General features: G+C 37.1%; 1 long non-coding RNA gene across 1 annotated transcript; it reads left to right on the plus strand.

The window, feature by feature from the left end:
• Positions 1-307: 307 nt before the first annotated feature.
• On the plus strand, positions 308-15,410 carry LOC144379650 (uncharacterized). The gene is made up of 3 exons (XR_013442978.1): positions 308-366; positions 12,064-12,210; positions 15,340-15,410. It is a non-coding gene; the product is annotated as an uncharacterized LOC144379650 (long non-coding RNA).
• The last annotated feature ends 321 nt before the right edge of the window (positions 15,411-15,731 follow it).

The raw sequence follows: 15,731 nt of genomic DNA on the forward strand, positions 1-15,731 counted from the left end.
AAAGTAATCTGTTTCAGGGGCGCCTGGGTGGCTCAGTCGTTAAGCATCTGCCTTCGGCTCAGGTCGATCCCAGGGTCCTGGGATTGAGCCCCACATCGGGCTCCCTGCTCGGCGGGAAGCCTGCTTCTCCCTCTCCCTCTCCCCCTGCTTGTGTTCCCTCTCTCGCTGTCTCTCTCTCTCTGTCAAATAAATAAATAAAATCTTTGAAAAAATAAAAAAATTTTAAAAATAAGTCATCTGTTTCAGAATAAATTTTAATAGCTACTTAATATACTACTTTATATCTCAAAAATTGTTACTTTATCATAATTTTTATTGTTTTAGGTGCAAAGATGGTTTGAAAGGATTTACATTCTCTGCTCTTAGGTAAGTAGTTTATTTACCTTATGTTAAGAGAGAATTTGCAAGTTAACTTTTTCAAAAAGTAATATTATTGTGCATAATTACAATAGATGTTTATCGACTCAGTTTTCTAGCCCAAAATAATTGCAGGAGTCACAGTCACTTTTACGATATTTTATTAAAAGAGTCTAATTTATTGGATTTCTTTCCCCCTAAAAATCAGTCAATCAACAACTGTTTTTGGAGGTGCCTGGGTGGCTCAGTCGTTAAGCGTCTGCCTTCGGCTCAGGTCGTGATCCCAGGGTTCTGGGATCAAGCCCCACATCGGGCTCCCTGCTCAGCGGGAAGCCTGCTTCTCCCTCTCCCACTCCCCCTGCTTGTGTTCCCTCTCTCACTGTGTCTCTCTCTGTCAAATGAATAAGTGAAATCTTTGAAAAAAAAAAAAATCAACAACTGCTTTTGGGACCTATTGTGTGCCTCATATCACTGGGTGTTAGGAAAGAATTAGAAGAACTCTCTCTTCAAGGAGCATTGGAAAAACAAAGCTACATGTGAATAATTACTGCAAAATTAAATATTGAATTGTGTGGTACCACATTATGGGCTTCATTAGGACAGGGCTCATGTCAGACACATTTTGAATCATAAGCTTCACTAGAGTCACTAGAATCTGCTTTTCACCCTGTATGCCATCTCTTGCCATAGTTATTGGCCGATAGTAGTAGATAGTGTAGAAAAGTTGGTTGGCAGCACTTCCATTGTATTTTACAGTTCACCAAGCATTTTCACATAGATTAGAAAATTTTCACAGCAGTTCTGTGAGATGGGTATTTTTATGCCCATGTGACGTGAGGCTTAGAATACTTAACTAATTTAATGTCACACAGTGACTGCATATACTTACTTGAAACCTAATGCTCTTCCAGTTTGTATTATAAATGTTGCCTCTTTTATTCTCCTAAGTACATATAGTAGATGCTTAGTGAAGATTAGGTGTGGAGTATTTATTATAAATATAGGAGGGAAAAATTAGGGTAGCCTTCGGTATGCTAGAAGATTTCATATGACTGTCTTTTTTAGGTTATTTTGAGGATCAAATGAGTTAATGCATGAAAAGTGTTTAGAACTGTGCATGGCACATAGTGCTCAAGAAACGTTGGCTATTACTGTTATTATTATTCTTATGGGGATAAGCCTTAAACTGCACTTGAAGGATAGCTTTAGAGAACTAGAAGGGAAGAGGAGGAACCTTCTGGGTAGAAGTGAATAATGTTAGCAAAAGTATGAACATTATAAACATGAAATATGAGGTAAGAGTGGGAAAATCAACTTAATTGGTATGAAAAGCTTATTTTAGGGATCATAAGGTTTTGTGGGGTTTTTTGATTTTTTAAATGATGGTCAGAGCAGGGCCAGATTTTGGAAGACCTAAACAGAAAAAAAAGAAGACAAATTTGAATTTGATAAGATGGGCAGTAGAGAGCCACTAAAGGGTTTTGAGCAGGGTAGTTGACATTGTTTCAGAAAGATTAGTCTGGCCACAGTATTTGGGACAGACATTGTGAAAGAGAGAATCAGAAGGAAGAAAGATGAAGTGATAAGGACTGGGATTTGGCGACAGTGGAGGATTAAAGAGAAAGAGGCAAAGTTGAGACTGGTGTCGAAGGAAATGAAGACCTACTGATTGATATTTTCCTTCTTCCTCTTTCCCTCCAATCCTTGCTACGAGCCAAGTTTTGAAAACCTAAGTACATGAAAAAAGGTGCTATTAACAGAAAATCAGATGGTGTGCAAGGAAGCTAGTTTGGGAGGGGACAAATTGAGTCCCCTGTGTGAATAAGAGTATCTTTGGTTGTGGAAACTCTGTGGTAACAGTAACTAAGTCATAATACACAGCGGTAATTTTTTCATATTATATTTTTCATTGAAAGATCATGAAACATTTCAGAAAATAACTTTTTGTTGTTGTTGCATTGAATGTGAAGATTCTATGTTATGTCAAAAGTTTATAACAAAACCAAAAGTTGGTTTTCCTAAAGAGAAAACTTTGCCTTTTCCCGTGTCTCTCCATAGGCTCCCAGAATCCTTACAGAAACTCAAAATGTATCCGATATTTTTGTGTCTCTTCGTCAAATCCACTCAAAATAAGGGGCTGGATAACTATTTGCACTTAGAATTTACTCTGTATTATAGGAAAATATTCTGGAAAAAAATGGTTATTAATTCTTGCTAAGTTAGTAGAAGTTATGAGAACAGATAGAGTCAAGGATAGAGTCAAAGGCTGGGAACCAGTTCAGGAGCCTTATGGTATACCAAACCTGCATCAACATAGTTTAATACTTAGAAGTGTATAGGCAGCTTAGTGATTAAGAGCCCAGGCTTTAGAGTCAGACAGTTTTTTGGGTCCAAGTAATTGTTTTTGGATGTGGTCAAATGCTTTTTCATGCTAACTCTCACGGAAATGATGGCACCTACTTACTTCGTAGTGTTGCTATGAGGATTAAATGATTTAATCCTCTGTACTGTCCTGTCATATAGTAAATGTTCAGAAAATGCTCATTATTACTATATTTGATCATTCAGTATGTATTAATTAAATTTTTACTATGTGCCAGTCCCTGGGGTGTAATAGCAAAAGATGTATAGAGTCTCACAGACCCACAGTTTAATGGGGGATGCAAACTACTAATAAGGTGCTTCTGCTATTGGGGACTCATTGGGCTTTGATAGCACAAGGGAAGGATTGCTAACTCACTGCAGCTTGGGCGGGGACAGTTTCTCCAAGGAAGTGACCTCTAATCTGAGATGGTCAGTCCTGGCCAAAAGAGAAACAGTGTAATGAACAGTGTGAGAGAGATGATTTTATCTGTTCTAACATAGTTTTTGTCTTGTTTATAAAGAACAGTAGTACAGACCTTGAACTCTCCATGCACACCCATGATTAAGAACCAAATTCTTTTGGAATAACAGCTACTGAGACTGCACAGCTGCCACCTTGTGACAATCTCATTACATGCCCTTTATGATTTAATAAGCTAGATATTTTACCAAGTTTGTCCGAATGAGATGGGATACACTTGTTGATAGTAATAGCTTGTTTCACCTCTCTTTTCTGAGTGTTTACATTTTCTTATTCTATTTGTCATAGGTCCCATGTTCCAGAACCTTAGTGTAGTATTACTGATCCCTTGTTTTTGTCTGCATTTTATGGTATTTTCTGAAAGTTCAGCAGGTAGAGTTCTCTTAAGAAAGCTTAGTTATTCTTTATAAGAGCAATGACTCATAGTGAAGGTACAAACAGCAAAAATGGAAAACTAGTAAAGGATACTGATTGAATGATATCTAATGGTAGCAACTCTTTTTTCCTTTCCTTTTCTTTTCTTTTCTTTTCTTTCTTTTCTTTCGCATTGTCTGGGAAAAAAATACTCCAGTTTTGATGAGATAAGAATAGTGTCTTCTCCCAGATATTAGGTTTTTCAGAAGAGAAATAACTAGATTAGAATAATATTGAGCTTAAGGTTTTCTAATGAAATTATGTGAGAATGCATGGAATCTTGACCATTTTATGATTCTCAGTCTTTAGTTTCCTCCATTTCCCTGAATATCTTTATATGACCTAATATTGCATTGCAGCTATTTTATGACTCAAAGTGACATGAGATATAACTTTATACTGAAAAATGAGAACCTCATTCAATTGTAACTATTAGTAGAATTTAGACAAAAAAATAGAATTTTTTGATCAACTAGTAGACCCAAGTAAATATTTCACCTGCTTTTTTGTTTGAAAAAACTTCAAGGTGTGTAATATCTTTAAAAAGTGGTAACTTAAGTTAAAAGGGTGCATCATAAAAGTGTTATGCTGTATTTTACTTGGTTAATTTGATTTTAAAATACGTGCATTGTTGGGAAGCTTGGGAAGATGGTGGAGTAGCAGGACCCTAAGTTCACCCCATCCCATGTTGACAACTAGATATCACTCACATCGATGTAAATACGCTAGAGGGCAATCCAAAGATGGGCAGAACAAACTCCACAACTAAATGTAAAGAAGCTGCATCTGAGGGGGTGCCTGGGTGGCTCAGTCAGTTAAGTGTCTGCCTTCAGCTCAGGTCATGATCTCAGGGTCCTGGGATCAAGTGCCATGTCGGGCTCTCTGCTCAGTGGGGAGTTTGCTTCTCCCTCTCATTCTCCCTCTGTGCTTTCCCTCTCTCTTTTTCTCTCTCAAATAAATAAATGAACTCTTTAAAGAAAAAAAAGCTGCATCTGAGAGGTTACCAAGGGTAGAAACAGTGGTTGGGAGCTGCCCACAGGAGGGAGGAAGCTACAGGTGTAGAGAGGGGAAAGAAAACAGTCTCTCACACTAGGGATCCCAAACCATAACATCTGGCATTGAAAACCAGAGGGGCTGAATTCCATGAGTTTGTATAAATCACAGGATTTGGAGTCTGGAGCTTAAAAAGTCAGCTGACTCAGCACCGGGCAAGATGGGAGAGTGAGTGATAGCTGGATCCTGCCTTTAAAGATACAGCAGCCCATAGAGAGGCAACATAGAAATGACAGTTTGCATAGTGCCTGGGACAAACAAGAGGAAGATATGTTTATACTGATTTTGAGTGTGTTAGGGGACTTCTCTGGGAACAAAGGAGGTGGCAGGCACCATTTTCCTCCCCTGCTGCCCAGCATAAACACAGGGCCACCTGTGGGCAGCACTGCGCAGACACTTGCTACCTAACCTGCTAGCAGTGTGCCTTGCCCATGTGTTCTCCTGAGGACTGGCACACTCCAAGCATGCTGACCTCAGCCCTTAGCTCACCTGATGTCTTCTCAGAGCTCGCAGCCTGTGTCTCACTAACACCACAGAAAGCAAGCAAAGCCCACAACAGATACAGAGTCAATGAAGATGTCTGGACTGAAAGAAAAAGCGACTCAGACACAACACAAGCAACACAAACAGGAGATTCCCCTGAAGTGCCAGGTTCTGGTGAACAGGGGACACTATACTGCAGAGCAGTACAGGACCTCTTCTTCATGAAGCCATTACTTTCAAGAGCAGAAGGTGTAGCTGACTTTCCTAACAAAGAGAAACTGACACAGATAGACAAAATGAGGAAACAGAGGAATATGTCCCAAATGAAAAAACAGGACAAAATCACAGCAGGAGATTAAGTGAAACAGAAAAAAGTAAGATGTTTGATAAAGAATTTAAAGTAATGCTCATAAAGATAGTGGACTTCAGAAAAGGGTGGAGGACATCAGTGAAACTCTTGACAAAGAGATAAAAAATGGGTGCCTGGATGGCTCAGTCATTAAGTGCCTGCCTTCAGCTCAGGTCATGATCCCAGGGTCCTGGGATCGAGCCCTGCATCGGGCTCCCTGCTTGGCAGGAAGCCTGCTTCTCCCTCTCCCACTCCCCCTGCTTGTGTTCCCTCTCTTGCTGTGTCTCTCTCTGTCAAACAAATAAATAAATAAACTCTTTAAAAAAGAGAGAGAGATAAAAAATAACGTATCAGAGGTGAAGAACTCGATAAATGAAATTAAAAATACAATAGATGGAATAAATAAACAGTAGGCTACAGGAAGCAGAGGAGCCTGTAAGTGACCTGGAGGATAGAGTAATGGAAAGCAATCAAGCTGAACAGGTGAGAGACAAATAAATACTACATAATGAGAATAGACTTAGAAAATTCAGTGACTCCCTCAAGCATAAGAGAGAAAGGGGGACAGAAAATGTATTTGAAGAAGTAATAGCTGAAAACTTCCCACATCATGGGAGGGAAACAGAGATCCTGATTCAGAGGCACAGAAATCCCCCTGTTAGGATTCAACCTAAGGAGGTACACACCAAGACACATAGTAATTAAAATGGTAAAAAATAGTGATAAACGAAGAATTTTATTTTATTTTATTTAAAGATTTTATTTATTTGACACACAGAGAGAGATAGCGAGAGCAGGAACACAAGCAGGGGGAGTAGGAGAGGGAGAAGAAGGCTTCCCGCCAGGCAGGGAGCCCGATGCAGGGCTCAATCCCAGGATCCTGGGATCATGACCTGAGCCAAAGGCTGACACTTAACGACCGAGCCACCCAGGTGCGCCAGGAAAGAATTTTAAAGATTGTAAAAAAAAAAAAAAAGATGGTTACATATACAGGAAACCCCATAAGGCTATCAGCTGATTTTTCAGCAGAAACGTTGCAGACCAGAAGGGACTGGTATGATATATTGAAAGTGCTCAAAGGGAAAAATTGGAAGCCAAGAATATTCTATCCAGCAAGGCCGTCATTCAGATTAGAAGGAATTTCCCAGACAAACAAAAGTTAAAAGAATTCATGACCACTAAACCAGCCCTACAAGAAATGCTAAGGGGGGCTTTGTAAGAGGAAAACAAAAATCATAAGTAAGAGTAAGAAAAAACAGGAAGTACAAAAACAACAAAAAAATAACTATATCTATAAAAATCAGTCAAGAGAAGCACAAAATAAAAAGATGTAAAATATGATACCAAATATCTGAAATGTGGAGAGGAGAGGAGTAAAATTAAGCAACCATTAGCTGAACATAGAGTGCTATATGCGGAAGATGTTATATATAAACCTAACGGTAACTACAAGTCAAAAACAGTAATAAATTGAATGAGATCTTGCCATTTGCAACGACGTGGATGGAACTGGAGGGTATTATGCTGAGCGAAATAAGTCAAAGAGAGAAAGACATGTATCATATGACCTCACTGATATGAGGAATTCTTAATCTCAGGAAACAAACTGAGGGTTGCTGGCGTGGGGGGTGGGGTGGGAGGGATGGGGATGACTGGGTGATGGACACTGGGGAGGGTATGTGTTCTGGTAAGCGCTGTGAATTGTGCAAGACTGTTGAATCTCAGATCTGTACCTCTGAAACAAATAATGCAATATATGTTAAGAAAGAAAAAAAGAAGAAAAATGTAGCAGGAGGGGAAGAATGAAGGGGGAGAAATCGGAGGGGGAGAAGAACCCTGAGAGACGATGGACTCTGAAAAACAAACTGAGGGTTCTAGAGGGGAGGGGGGTGGGAGGATGGGTTAGCCTGGTGATGGGTATTGAGGAGGGCACGTTCTGCATGGAGCACTGGGTGTTATGCACAAACAATGAATCATGGAACACTATATCTAAAACTAATGATGTAATGTATGGGGATTAACATAACAATAAAAAAAATTTTTAAAAAACAGTAATAAATTTAAAAAAACAATAAGGAATCCAAATATTTTGCTAAAGAAAGCCAACAAATCATGAAAGAAGAGAGCAAGAGAAGAAAGGAACAGAGAGGAACTATCAAAATAACCATAAGTCAAGTAACAAAATGGCAATAAATACATACATATCAATAATTACTTTGAATGTACATGGACTAAATGCTCCAATCATGGCACATGATGACAGAATGGATAAAAAAGCAAGACCCATCTACATGCTGCCTGCCAGAGACTCATTTCAGACCTAAGGACATATGCAGACTGAAAGTGAAGGGATAGAGAAACATCTATCATGCAAATGGAAGTGAAAAGGTAGCCTGAGTAGCAAGTTATATCGACAAAATAGACTTTCATACAAGGACTGTAAAAAGGGACAAAGGACACTGTATGATCATAAACAATACAATCCAACAAGAAGATATAAAAATTGTAAATATTTATGAATCCAACTTGGGAGCACCCAAATAAATACATAAAGCAGTTAATAACAAACATAAAGAAAATGATCAATAGTAATACAATAATAGTAGGGTACTTCAACACTTCACTTACATCAATAGACAGATCATTCAAACAAAATCAACAAAGAAACAGTGGTTTTGAATGACATATTGGCCCAGATGGATCTAACAGATATAGTCAGAACATTCCATCCTAAGACAGCAGAATACACATTCTTTTCAAATGTACATGGAGCATTCTCCAGAATAGATCACATATTAGGCCACAAAACAAGTCTCAACAAATTCAGAAAAATTGAAGTTATAAAAATACATCTTGGGCGCCTGGGTGGCTCAGTTGGTTAAGCGACTGCCTTCGGCTCAGGTCATGATCCTGGAGTCCCAGGATCGAGTCCCGCATCGGGCTCCCTGCTCAGCAGGGAGTCTGCTTCTCCCTCTGACCCTCCCCCCTCTCATGTGCTCTCTCTCTCAAATAAATAAATAAAATCTTTAAAAAAAAAAAAAATACATCTTTTCTGACCACAATGGTATGAAACTAGAAATCAAGCACAAGAAAAAACATGGAAAGCACATAAATACATGGAGGTTAAATAACATACTACTAAACAATGAATGAGTAAATCAAGAAATCAAAGAGGAAATAAAAAATACATGGAGAGAAATGAAAATGCAAACACAATAGTCCAAAATCTGGGATATAGCAAAAGCTGTTCTAAGAGGGAAGTTTATAGCAATATAGGCCTACCTCAAAGAAGCAAGAAAAATCCTAAATAAACAACCAATCTAACCTTACATCTAAAGGAACTAGAGAAAGAACAACAAACAAAGCCACAAGCCAGTAGAAGGTAGGAAATAATAAAGATTAGAGCAGAAATAAAGTAGAAACTAAAAAAACAATAGAACAAATCAGTGAAACCAGGAGCCAGTTCCTTGAAAAATCAACAAAATCATAAGCCTTTAGCCAGATTCATAAAAAGAGAGAGAGGACTCAAGTAAATAAAATTAGAAATGAAAGGGGAGAAGTAACAACCGAAGCACAGAAATCAAAAAGATTGTAGGAGAATGTTAACCTATGTCCCAGCAAACAAAAGTCCAGGACCAGATGGTTTCACAAGGGGATTTACCAAACATTTAAAGAAGAGTTAACACCTGTTCTCAAACTATTCCAAAAAATAGAAAAGGAAAACTTCTTAATTTATTCTATGAAGCCAACATTACCCTGATACCAAAGCTAGATAAAGACACTACAAAAAAAGAGAAATACAGGCCAATATCTCTTTCTGAACATAGATGCAAAAATTTTCAACAAAATACTAGCAAACTGAACCCAACAATACATTAAAAATTCATTCACCAGAATCAAGTGGAATTTATTCCTGGGGTGCAAGGGTGGTTCAGTATTCACAAGTCAATCAATGTGATTCATCACATCAATAAAAGAAGGAATAAAAACCAAATGATCATTTTAATGGATGCAGAAAAAGCATTTTAGAATATAAAACATCCATTCATGATAAAAACGCTCAGCAAAGTGGGATTAGAGGGAACACCTCAACATAATAAAAGCCATAAATGAAAAACCCACAGCTAACATAATATTCAATGGTGAAAAACCGAGAGCATTTCCCCTAAGGTCAGGAACAAGACAAGGATGTCCACTCTCACCACTCATATTTAACGTAGTACTGGAAGTCCTAGCCACAGTGATCAGAAAAGAGGAAGGAAGAAGTAAAACTTTTTCTATGTGCAGATGACATGATACTATATATGGAAAACCTTAAAGACTCCACCAAAAAGCTATTAGAACTATTGAATTCAGTAAGATTGCATGATACCAAATCAACATATAGAAATTCATGGTATTTTTATATACTAATAAGCAACAGAAAGAGAAATTAAGAAAGCAATTCCATTTACAATTGCACCAAAGGTAATAAAATATCTAGGAATAAACTTAACCAAGGAGGTGAAAGACTTGTGTAAAAATATATAAATTATCTTTTATCAATGTTTTATAGTTTATATTTTATATATATATATTATATATAGTTTATATATTTATAAACAATATTTATAAACATTGATAAAAGATGTTGCTGTTTCTACACAAACAAGTGGAAAGATAATCTGTGCTCATGGATTGGAAGAACAAATATTGTAAAAGTGTCCATACTACACAAATGTATACAATCTACAGATTTAATGTTATCCCTATCAAAATACCAACATTTTTCACAGAACTGGAACAAAGAATCCTAAAATTTGTATGGAACCACAAAGACCCCGAATAGCCAGAGCAATTTTGAAAAAGAAAAGCAAAGTTGGAGATGTCACAATTCCAGACTTCAACTTATACTACAAAGCTTTAGTAATCAAAACAAGCATGGTACCAGCACAAAAATAGGCACATAGATCAATGGAACAGAATAGAAAACCAGAGGTAAACTCACAATTATATGGTCAGTTAATCTTCGACAAAGCAGGAAAGAATATCCAGTGGGAAAAAGACAGCCTCTTCAACAAATGGTGTTGAGAAAAGTGGACAGCAACATGCAAAAGAATGAAACTGGCCCACTGGCTTACACCATACACAAAGCTAAATTCCAAATGGATTAAGGACCTAAATGTGAGACATAAAACCGTAAAAATCCTAGAAGAGAGCACAGGCAGTAACTTCTCTGATATCGGACATAGCAACTTTTTTCTAGAGATGTCTCCTGAGGCAAGGGAAGCAAAAGCAAAAATAAAACTATTGGGACTACATCAAATAAAAAGCTTCTGCACAGCAAAGGTAATAATCAACAAAACTAAAAGACGGCCTATGGGATGGGAAAAGATATTTGCAAATGACATATCTGATAAAGGGTTAGTATCCAGAATTATAAAGAACTTCGATAACTCGATGCCTGAAAAACAACTAATTCAATTTAAAAATGAGCAGACAAGATGAACGAACATTTCTCCAAAGAAGACATCCAGATGTCCAACGGACACATGAAAAGATACTCACCATCAGTGATCATCAGGGAACTGCAAAGCAAAACTGCAATGAGCTATCACCTCACACCTGGCAGAATGGCTAAAATCAACAACACAGGAAACAACAGGTGTTGGCAAGGATGTGGAGAAATAGGAACCCTCTTGCACTATTTGTGGGAATGCAAACTGATGCAGCCATGCTGGAAAACAGTATGGGGATTCCCCAGAAAGTTGAAAATGGAACTACCCTACAACCTAGTACTCACAGTACTGGGTATTTACCCAAAAAATACAGAAACACTAATTCACAGAGACACTACGTGTACCCTCTGGTTATTGCAGCATTATTTACAATAGCTAAATTATGGAAGCAGCCCAAGTGTCCATCAATAGGATAAAGAAGAGGTTTTATACACACACACACACATACACATATACACACAATGGAATATTGAGCCACAAAAAAGAATAAAATCTTGCCATTTGCAACAACATGGATGAGCTAAAGAGTATAATGCTAAGCAAAATAAGCCAGCTAGAGAAGGACAAATACCGTATTATTTTACTCATATGTGGAATTTAGGAAACAAAACAAATGAGCAAAGGAAAAAAAATGAGAGAGAGAGACAAACGAAGAAATAGACTCTTAACTACAGAGAACACACTGATGGTTACCAGAGGGTAGGTGGGTGGGGGATGGGTGAAATAGGTGAAGGAGATTACACTTATCTTGATAAACACTGAATAATGTTGAGTCAGTGTATTATGCACCTGAAACTAATATAACACTGTATGTTAACTATGCTGGAACTAAAATAGAAAACTTAATAGAAGAATTTATTGCATTATTAAAGAAATGGCTGTCAGCATTTTCTTATAAAGGATAAGATTTTATTTAAATTTTGAAAAACATTATTTCAAATGATAAGGTACTCTCCAAAATGTATTTGTATATTAACAGAATCAGGATGGGTTTTTTTCCTTATTGTCTTTTTCCTTTTATTTTTTAAAGGTGAAAATGCCTCACATTGTGCTCTTTTCTTTAGGTTTATTGTAGGGAAGGAAGAAATTCCCACACATTCTTATTCACCAGAAGCAGCATATGCAAAAGTGGAACAAAAGACAGAGAAACATGAAGAAAAGCCAAGAAGATTGAATATAATTGCTCTAATCAGGAAACTTGTGGATTCAGTGTAAGTTTTTTATCTTGATATTTAGCACACTGTGTTACTGTTTTATATGATATTTGTACTTTGCCAAGGTGTTTTATTTTCTTTTCAGTAATGATATACATATATATCATATCTATCTTTTTTTTTTTTTACCAGAAACACGTGCATAGAGTTTTATAAAAGGCACATAATGGCAAGTCAGTGTTATTTATTATTTTTGTCTGGACTATAGACCAACATATGCCTTTAGAATAGATTTATATGAACTTGTAATAGTTTTCTATGTCAAACTAGACACAGTTGTAGGAGGCTAGAATGGGGAACTTTAGGAAACAGGTTAATATGTGCTAATCAAATATTCCAAATGTGGAAAGGAGAAAGAAAAGTTCTGGGGCACATTCAAGAAGATAGAGGAATAATAAGGAGCAAACCTTACATAAATGTTTTTTGTAAGAGTAGAAATTTTCAGGGCTTTGGAAATGGAATAAAACATCTTTATTTGTATATTATACAAAGAAGTCTGAATTTCATACAAATAGTATTTGTTTTTTTTGGTTTTTTTTTTAACTTTGTCCTTTTTTTGTTGTTGTTATGTTAGTCACCATACAATACATCATTAGTTTTTGATGTAGTGATCCACGATCCATTGTTTTCGTATAACATCCAGAGCTCCACGCAATATGTGCCCTCCTTAATACCCATCACTGGGCTATTTCAAGTATAGGAATTATACTTCTATATAATATTAAAATACATCTATAATTAATAGAAAATTTAGTGATTTAAAATTAGAACATCAGTTAATAAAAATAATCTTTGTAGTGATATTTTAGAGAGTGTTGAATGAATAGCCAATATAGAAAGTTAGGGATCAGTTATGGGAAGCTGAAGCCAATACATCAGACCTTAGACTCTCATTTCACCCCTGCTGGCTTTGTGACTTTGGGCAAGTGATTTAACCACTCTGGACCCTAAAGTCCTCATTTGTTAACTTGGGTTAATGATCTCTGTTATGGAGTGTTGCGTCCATTAAATGAAATAACATGTGAGTTGCCTCACGTACATGAGCACAGAGTAGGTGCTCAAAATTTTTACTGTATTTAAAGACTTTGTCTTCATTTTAGTATACAGCACATACAGAAGGTAAGAGGGAGGGAAGGAATAACAGATGGCAGGAATAATTGTGGTAGTAAACTTTTTAAAAAAATTTATGTATATCCTTTTTTTTTATCATGATAAGTGCACTCCTTAATCCCCATCACCTGTTTCACCCATATCCCTAACTACCTCCCCTCTGATAATCAGCAGTTTGTTCTCTGTAGTTAAGAGTCTGTTTCTTGATTAGTTTCTCTCTCTTTTTTTTCCCTTTGCTCATTTGTTTCCTAAATTCCACATATGAGTAATACGGTTGAATATTACTGTGTGTGTGTGTGTGTGTGTGTGTGTGTGTGTGTGTGTGTGTGTATACCACCTCTTCTTTATCCATTCATTGATTGAAATGGGCTGCTTCCATAATTTGGCTATTGTAAATAATGTTGCAATAAACATAGAGATGCATATGTCCGTTTGAATTAGTGTTTTGTAATTTTTGGGTAAATAGCCACTAGTGAGATTGGTAATGAACTTCTTAATTCTTAAGCAAGTTCAAAATAGTTACTGATCACCTGAGTGAAGAAAAGAGACAAGGAATCCCTATTCATGGAAATCATGTCACCATGAATCAGAGGGGAATGCGGAGACGGGAATGCAGAGAATGTACTATGTGGGTGAATCATGCCTTGGGTATCAGAACTAATCAGGTCATGGCAGAACTTGTCAGACTTGCCTCCGTGAGTCCACTGCTGTGGAAGCAGATGCAGGGTAATACATAAGCAGAGCAGATAAGACAGGAGATGGGGAGTCCAGGTTTTGAGAAGTTTTAATAACAGACTGAGGGAAGATTAAATGACAGTATAGCTGATACCAGAATTGAACTTCACTAGCAAAGAGAGTTTAACGATTTCTGTGTAGTTCCAGTAGCACTGGCTGAGGAATGCCTTTGAAGAGGACACTTAGAAGTATGAAGAGTGATGGTTTACACATGGCCACCCCTCTCTGATTTACCTCTCTTAGGTCCCAGCTTTAATCCCTCAACTTCACATGGCCAGATATGTCCCATCATCCTGATGACATAAGGGCTACGGGCAGCAGGAATCCCTGCCGTCCCCCTTGTCTGTGAAGGGCTACACGTATATGCCAGCTGTGGTGCAGAATTGGATTTCCGAAAGGGTTTTGCTAATCAGTTTGCAAATGGAATTAAAGAGGTGTGGAGCCAGAATATCACTCTACACATTATTGTTACAAACAAGAAACTTAATGTGTTCCAACCATGAGATAATTAATTAACTGCAGTCTGCAAGAATTACAAAGACTACTCATTTTGGAACATGAACACTTCATAGAGAAAGGGGGAGAGCCAGACCCCTGTTAGATATTTTACTTACTTTTTTACGCCTCAATATAGTCCTGGAGTCAGCATACCAAATAATTAAAAATCTATGTGTCTTGAACAGTAGCCCCCCCAGCAGAAACATTTACTAAACACCAGAGGACCAAGTGGTTTGCATTTAAATCACAAATAACCTACTTTTGAATTCCCACATGATCTATTACTCTATTTATTTTAAAAACTGAATTTTGAATTCTAATACCGTATCATGTTTCTTTTCCAGATGTTTTCTCTCAAATATAATTAAGTATAAATTCCTGTAACCTGAGCACTTTCTCGTTATGATTGTTGCTCAAGTACTGACTTCATGGGTGACTTATGACCGTTATACTCTACAGTAAGCAACTTAAAGCTTCCAAAAGATTTGGCAGAGTATAGAGATAATATATTACATATTTTTCATATTTAGTCACAAATATTTACCAATGTTTTTTCTGTTCTGCATTTAAGTATTTTGACTGCAGTCACATATTTTATGCACTGTGTCAAATGGTGAACTGAAAAGAAAAAAAAATCTGTTATCTTTGCTTTTTTATGTCCTAAGAAACCAAAAGATGCATGCATTTAGAAACAAGTAGGTATTGTTTTCTGCTTTTTTGGTTAGAGAGTGTTAAGCACATCTACACACATACACATCATTTATTATTTTTGTCTTATTTCAGATGTAAGCATGGACCAAGGCATAGGTGTTGCAAACACTATGAAGATAATTGCATCTCTTATTGCATTAAAGTAAGTATATAAAAGTATCACTGTTAGCCATGGGGAATATATATAGAAATAACTTTATAAAGATTGTATTTATTTGAGAGAGAGAAAAAACATGAGTGGGGGGAGGGGCAGAGGGAGAGGGACAAGTAGACTCCCCACTGAGCACAGAGCCAGATGCTGGGCTTAATCCAGGACCTGAGATCATGATCTGAGCCAAAGTCAGACACTCAACTGGCTGAGCCACCCAGGCGTGCCCCATATAGAAATAACTTTTGAATTAAGGCACGATTTCAAAGTAAATGGAAAAATAGACAGTAATTGCTATCATTCTTTGCATTTGACT

The sequence above is a fragment of the Halichoerus grypus genome, chromosome 12 (genome assembly GCF_964656455.1).
Source record: "Halichoerus grypus chromosome 12, mHalGry1.hap1.1, whole genome shotgun sequence".
Taxonomy (NCBI): Eukaryota; Metazoa; Chordata; class Mammalia; order Carnivora; family Phocidae; genus Halichoerus; species Halichoerus grypus.